The 7,591-nt window shown below is 42.7% G+C and overlaps 1 pseudogene; it reads right to left on the reverse strand.

The window, feature by feature from the left end:
• The window catches only part of LOC148139968 (uncharacterized), a 112,425-nt pseudogene extending 105,424 nt beyond the window's left edge, over positions 1–7,001 (reverse strand).
• Positions 7,002–7,591: the final 590 nt, after the last annotated feature.

The following is a 7,591-nucleotide window of genomic DNA, read 5'->3' on the forward strand; positions in this document are numbered from 1 at the left end:
ATTTGTCCCTCTCTGGTGACCTTGCGATCAGTAACACGAGGAAGGCCCTGAAGTAAAGGACCAGGCATCTAAATTGTGTGACAATGCTGTCACTTTTTTAAAAAAAAAGATTATTTTCTCCTTTTTAAAATAAGAGATCTTAAAGGCCAAACTGCCTGCTGAAACCAGCTCAAGTAAATAGCTTACGACGTTTTTAGGGTTTATAATAAATAGCAGTAACAATGGCCTCGTAACTTATCCCCAGCTGCTACTCTCTCTGAAACCTGACTTGATGCTGAATCCTCCTGGATTGGAGAACTGTATGAAGTATGTATGTCTAAATGTTCCTTTTTGCCAAGGGGTGTGTTTTCGGACTGTTAGTTTATTGGAACAGTTCATTTGTAGAAGGTATTATATCCATGATTCGGTTAAGGTTTCCAATAGTTAAATTATTCTAAATTCCTCTTCATTGTGTATGGATTTTCAGGAGAGTGTTTAAATATATTGTGTTTTGCTTAATGGTGGGTGGGTTTGACTAGTAGCATCACATCTGGAACACCCAATTTACATCTACCTTTAAAATAAGAAAAGGCTGGCATCCAAGTTACCCTCTTAAAATAATTTGAGGCAGTCCAGTTGGTCTATAGCAAATTGGGGACGCTTGTCTGGTTCGAAATCTATAATACCAAACTGGGTTTAGAATTACAATCCCTGCAGTGTGCAAACAGGCCATTTGACCCAACAAGTCCACATCGTCCCTCCGAGGAGTAACCTACCGAGACCCATTCCTCTACCCTAATATTACACATTTTCCCCGACAATTGATCCTAACCGACGTACATCCCTGAAAACTACGAACAATTTAGCATGGCCAATTCACCTGACGTGCACATCTTTGGATTATGTGAGGAAACCAGAGAATCCAGAATAAACTCATGCAGACACTGGAGATTATGCACCGGGAGACTATTGGGTTCAAAGGTCGTGTATGGTAGTTGTTAATGTCTTTTGTTCCGGATGTTGAATTCGGTTGGTTTTAACACTGTTTTGTGTATAAAGATTCTTTCAGTCACGAAGAGTTCTCTATGTGTGGAAGAAGTAAACTTGGGGGTTTTACAAAAGGTACTGAAGGCAAAGCTGTAGGAATTGGCAGACAAGCTGGAGTTGGGTTTGCTTTTGTCTGTGGGACAATGAGAGATAATTATAGCTATAGCTCGGGAATTACATTTGACGGAACCACCATCAGACGCTTTCGAAATGGTTAGAATTCAATTTCAAATGAGGCAGTTTAAACATGAGAAGGAATTGAAACAGTTTGAATTACGATGAAAAGCAGAAATAAAAGAAAAGGAAATTAAGAAGGAAGAGAGAAAAGGAGAGAAGAAAAGCAGAGAGTTTCAACTTAAACAGTTAGCAATTAGAGAGGAAAGTTGACATAGAAGGCGGAGATCAAGGTAGATGGTAGGCTGGATGAGGAGGATAGTGAGGTTGAGCAACCCTGTAGTAGACAATGGCCTAATGAGGTTCTGTTTAAATACATCCAGGCGTTCTCTAAATTTGATGAGAAGGATGGGGAAGCCTTTTGAATTTCATTTGAGAAAGTGGCTAAACCAATGCAGTGGCCAGTGACCATGTGGATTTAGTTGATCCGAACAAAGCTGATAGGCATTTGCATCCCTATCGGAGGAGGTATCTGGCCAGTATAGGGTGGTGAAGAAAGCCATCTGAAGTGTATATGAGCTTGTGCCAGAAGCTGACAGACAGCGTTTCAGAAGTCTAAAAAAAGGGTCCCTGATTAAACGCACATTGAGTTTGAAAGGATCAAACAAAGTAATTTTGAAAGGTAGGTAAGGGTATTAAAACAGAGCAAACCTATGATAATCTTAGAGAGATTCTTATTTTGGAGAAGTTCAACAATTCACTTCCTGCAGTCGTGAGAACGCGTGTGGAAGAGCAGATCGTTAAAATGGCAAGCTTAGAAGCTTAGATGGCTGATGATGATGATTGTGTTCAGAAATCAAAGTTTCTGTGAGGGATTGAGAAGAATGTACGAGATCTTCTTAAAACATTTACCTGTGAGAGTAAGGTTTACTGGCATAGGCCAGGAGTAGCAGGTAAAGAGGTTACAGCATTAAGAGGTACAGAAATATGTACTTCTTTTATGCTGAGACATGAGGAGCTATGTCATTCAGAGGGAATATTGGAGAGATGAGGAGTGCTCCATTATGTAACGTGTGGTTGGAGTGTCCAGTGGAAACATCAACAGACTTATTCCACAATGGGGAAGGAGGCCTTGAGCTTGGTGTTGGCGTTACAACATTTCAGCATTTAAATTGCGAATAACGTGCCTGAGACAAATCTCAGAGAGACAGATCTCTGAGTCACTGATCGTGATTCCTTAAAGTTTTGGAGAAGTTTAGGGAGAAAAATACCAGTCTGTTTCGATTGAGCTTATTATTGCTGCCATTCAGTTTGAAACTATTCAGGTGACAGGGCGAGAAAAACCATGTTTTGACACGTTGTGGAGACTTGGATGAAGAAAGACAAAGGCATCCTGTGGCAGGAGTTAAATGACTGAAATCGAAACTAGTTTGTGAGCATTTGTATGCTCAGAGTCAATGTAATATAAATGCATTTCAGTCTGCTAATAGAGGAAGGTTAGGAGGTCTAACATGAATCCATCTTTGTATATTAATGGATCATTTTATTGAAAGTGGAGTCGCGAAGATACTATCACTGTAAAAAGGTTATTTTCTCTTGGGTTTTATTTGTAAGAGAGGTTTTCAAGGCAGAGATGCAGAACTGCTGTCTGAAAACAGTTTAAGTAAATAACTGAGAAAGCCTTTAGATTTCATTAAAACGGTGGTAACAATGAAAGGGCAGTGGCAGCTCTCCCAGACCAGGTTTTCTCGTTTTGTTTTTAGCTGCAGCATTCAGAAGCAGCTGGGGACCCCAGAAGGGTGGGAAGTTTTAATACATGATCCCCAGCTGTTTTTCTCTGAGATCTCTGTTGATGCTGTTTCCTCCTGGATTGGAAAACTGCTGTAAGGATCTGTATTTGAATATATCTTTGTCCAAGCGGTGTAAACCAAGAAGGTACGGTATCTATTGTTTGTGTAAGTGCTCCAACATATAAGCTATCCAAAATTTTTCTTTTCTTTGCTTGTATTTCAAATAAAGCATTTGAATAGAATACCTTTTGCTTAATGTCGAGTGGTTTGACCAGTCACAACATACCTGTAAGGCGCACTTCACATTTATATTCAAAATAAGGAAAGGTTTGGGTCTAAGCAGCCTTCTTTAAATATTTTGGGGGGATCTGGTCTGGTCCACAATACTTGTAGCCGAGAGGGTCTGTGACTGACTCCTGTTATTGAAAAGTTAGAGAAGGGACTGGGGATGGTTTGCTGGAGGTTGTGTTGTAAGTTGCCTGAGACTTTCAGGGAGAACTGAGGATTTGGTTACCCAACTCTGGATGGAACATGGGGACTGTAGTTACAACATCTGGGTCTGCAACATGAACAACAACTGGAGCAGAGGCTGCAGAGGGGGGAAGCTCTGGATCAACACTGTGAGTGTGTTGGGAAAGGGATTTGCTGTATCCATCCCGGGGTTTTCCAGGAACAGCTTCCCAAGCTCCACTTAACCCAGGAACAGAATGTGAGGAGATCCTCATTCTACAAGTAGCTGCTAACAGAATGGTGTCACCTCATTCAACATGACCTGCAGCTTCATACCGGGGGAGGACGGTGCTGCCAGTGGCTGTTAGGTTCACAGTTTCATTCAGCTTCTATGATCCGGAACTTTCCAGGCAGGTGTGGGTGAGATATCCATCATCTCCCAGTATCTCAACATCAATGTCACCATTCGGTGATGGAGGATATATATGGTGGATGAGGTAAATACATTGTTTCTCCCACAGCAGGGAACTGCCGGGTGTATCCTTATTTTCCCAGTACAGTGGGCTTCCCTTCCGTGTACATGGCATCTTCAGAGTATCCATGTCAATGGTGAGAGGTAGAGGAACTGAAGGAACTCTCTCTCTATTAATGTTACAGTGTGTCCATGTACAGTACATCATGTTGGTGAATACCCCTGTCCTGGCAGCAGCCACGGTTCCTTCATTCAGAAGCAGGCGGCCATTCCCATCGTCCATTTAGAAAGGAATGAATGCATCTTGGAGGAAGACCATCCCGTTGATACACATTTCAAAACATCATCGCATCACCAACCAACCACATCAAAATATTGCATGGCGTCACTTGGAGCACCAAGGAGCAGACGATCAGGGATGGAGCAAAACCTCCCATGTCTGAACGGGGCTTAGTGAATCCCCCAGTACCCAGCATCATTAAGTCATGTAATCCCTCTCTATTTCAGGAACATACTGACTTCCATTATTTCTGTAAATTAAATTACAGATTATATCATGTTATATTCCACCTGCCAAACGATTATCCATTGCTGTTACCACTCTGTATATATTTGCAGACTCTCTACCCTCTCTTGATAATATAATCTTTTCCTTATCACAACGACATCACCAAACTCAGTATCAGTACATCTTTTCCATCCCACTGATCATTAATATAGATTGTATATCGTTAAAGACCCAGCGGTGGTCGCTACATGACTCAATAGTTTACGACCTGTCCAACTGATTAAGACTGATTTATCCGGAGTGCCTGATTCCTGTTTGAAAACGAGTCCTCCCCATTCCTGTGTAACACATTAAAAGGGTTGAATAAGAACGAGGAGCATCAGTCGGCTATTCAGTTCCTCGAGACTGCTCCGCTATTGAATACAATCATGGCTGATGTCATCTCTTCTCTGCCATTGAATACAATCATGGCTGATGTCATTTCTGCTGCGATATTGAATACAAAGTTTGGGAGAAGATTTGTAGATCGGGTGCTCGTTGTTGTTGTTCTTTTCACTGAGCTGAGAATTTGTGTTGCAGACGTTTCGTCCCCTGCCTAGGTGACATCCTCAGTGCTTGGGAGGCTCCTGTGAAGCGCTTCTGTGATGTTTCCTCCGGCATTTATAGTGATTGTATCTGCCGCTTCCGGTTGTCAGTTCCAGCTGTCCGTTGCAGTAGCCGGTATATTGGGTCCAGGTCGATGTGCTTATTGATTGAATCTGTGGATGAGTGCCATGCCTCTAGGAATTCCCTGGCTCTTCTCTGTTTGGCTTGTCCTATAATAGTAGTGTTGTCCCAGTCGAACTCATATTGCTTGTCACCTGCGTGTGTGGCTACTAAGGATAGCTGGTCATGTCGTTTCGTGGCTAGTTTGTGTTCATGAATGCGGATCGTTAGCTGTCTTCCTGTTTGTCCTATGAAGCGTATTGTGCAGTCCTTGCATGGGATTTGGTACACTACATTGGTTTTGCTCATGCTGGGTATCGGGTCCTTCGTCCTGGTGAGTTGTTGTCTGAGAGTGGCTGTTGGTTTGTTTGCTGTAATGAGTCCTAATAGTCCCAGTAGTCTGGCTGTCAGTTCAGAAATGTTTCTGATGTATGATATCGTGGCTAGTCCTTTGGGTTGTGGCATGTCCTCAATCCGTTGTCTTTCCCTCATGCATCTGTTGATGAAATTGCGTGGGTATCCGTTTTTGGCGAATACATTAGATAGGTGTTCTTCTTCCTCTTTTTGCAGTTCTGGTGTACTGCAGTGTGTTGTGGCCCTTTTGAAAAGTGTCGTGATGCAACTTCTTTTGTGTGTGTTGGAGTGGTTGCTTTCGTAGTTTAGGACTCGGTCTGTGTGTGTGACTTTCCTGTATACCTTTGTGGTGAATTCTCCGTTAGGTGTTCTCATTACCATCATGTCTAGGAATGGGAGTTGGTTGTCCTTTTCTTCCTCTCCAGTGAATCGGATTCCTGTGAGTGTGGCGTTGATGATCCGGTGTGTGTTCTCTATTTCTGTGTTTTTAATGATTACAAAGGTGTCATCCACATATCTGACCCAGAGTTTGGGTTGAATTTGCGGTAAGACTGTTTGTTCTAATCTTTGCATTACAGTTTCTGCTATGAGTCCAGAGATGGGTGAGTCCATGGGTGTGCCGTTGGTTTGTTCATATATTTGGTTGTTGAATGTGAAGTGTGTTGTGAGGCACATGTCCAGTAGTTTAAGTATACCGTCTTTGTTGATAGGTTCCCCGGCTTGTTGTCTGTTCTGTATGTCCAGCAGGTTGGCTATTGTTTGTTATGGCGAGGGTTTTGTCGATAGAGGTGAACAGTGCCGTTACATCGAATGAGATCACAGTTACTTCCATGTCTATGTGTATACTTCTGATGATGTCCAAGAATTCCTGTGTTGACTGTGTAGAGTGTCTGGATCCGCTGATCAGGTGTTTCAGTTTCTGCTCTAGTTCTTTAGCCAGTTTGTGTGATGGTGTCCCTGGTAGTGATACTATGGGTCTGAGTGAGATATCTGGTTTGTGCGCTTTAGGTATTCCACAGAATCTGGGGGGCGGGGGGGGGGGGGGGTTGTTGCTTTCAGTTTTAATTCTCTGTAGGTCAAACCTGGTTATCTGTCCTTTTTTTTGTAGGTTTCTCAGTGTTTTGTTTATCCTATTGGTGAGCTGTGGGGTGGCGTCAAACTCCCTCTTTTGGTAGGTGCTGGTATCTGCAAGTAGTTCTTGAGCTTTTTGGATGTACTCTGCTTTGTCCAGGAGGACCGTCATTCTGCCTTTGTCTGCTGGTAGCATGATTAAGTACTTATCGTTTCTTAGCGCTTTTAGTGCTTCCCTCTCCTTGGTGTTGAGGTTAAGTGTTTGTCTTTACCTTGTTATCAGGGGTACGATACTTTGTCTCACTGTTTGCTGTGTCTTTTCTGTCAGTCCATTGTTTCTGAGTGTGTATTCTCGTGCTGCTAGGAAGTCTGCTGTCTTGGCGTCTCTGTGGTTGTAGTTGAGTCCGTTGGCCAGTATTGTTCTTTCCGTGTCTGTGAGCTGTCTGTGGGAGAGGTTTCTAACCCAGGAGTGTGTTGTAGTGTCCTCTTGGTTGTGGATTATTTTGGCCATTTTTTTAAGTGGCGTTTTTAAACACATCGACCGGAACCCAATATACCGGCCACTGCAGCGGACTGACAACCAGAAGCGGCAGATACAAACCACTATAAATGCCGGAGGAAACATCACAGAAACGCTTCACAGGAGGATCCCAAGCACTAATTATGTCAACTAGACAGGGGATGAAACGTCTGCAACACAAATTCCCAGTTCGGCGAACACAACTATTGAATACAATCATGGCTGATGTCATCTCTGCTCCGCCATTGAATACAATCATGGCTGATGTCATCGCGGCCTCTGTTCCACTTTCCTGCCATCTCTCAATCCTAAAACTCTGGTCTCTTACTATAGATTGATCCACATGAAAATATATCCACTCCACATATACACTTACAATTACTCTTAACATTTTGCAGATCTCAATGAGATCTCCTTTCATTCTTATGAACTTGAGAATATAGGCCTGAACTGCTCAATTTCTCTTCATGAGACAAATATTTCATCTCTGGAATTAATCTAATGAACTTCTTCTGAATTGCCGCCAATTAAAATGCATCCTTCCACAAGTCAGCGCACCCAAACCGTACTCCAGTTGCAGA

Source organism: Chiloscyllium plagiosum, unplaced genomic scaffold (assembly GCF_037043375.1).
Source record: "Chiloscyllium plagiosum isolate Xiang-an unplaced genomic scaffold, Cpla_swu_hap1 HiC_scaffold_36, whole genome shotgun sequence".
Taxonomy (NCBI): Eukaryota; Metazoa; Chordata; class Chondrichthyes; order Orectolobiformes; family Hemiscylliidae; genus Chiloscyllium; species Chiloscyllium plagiosum.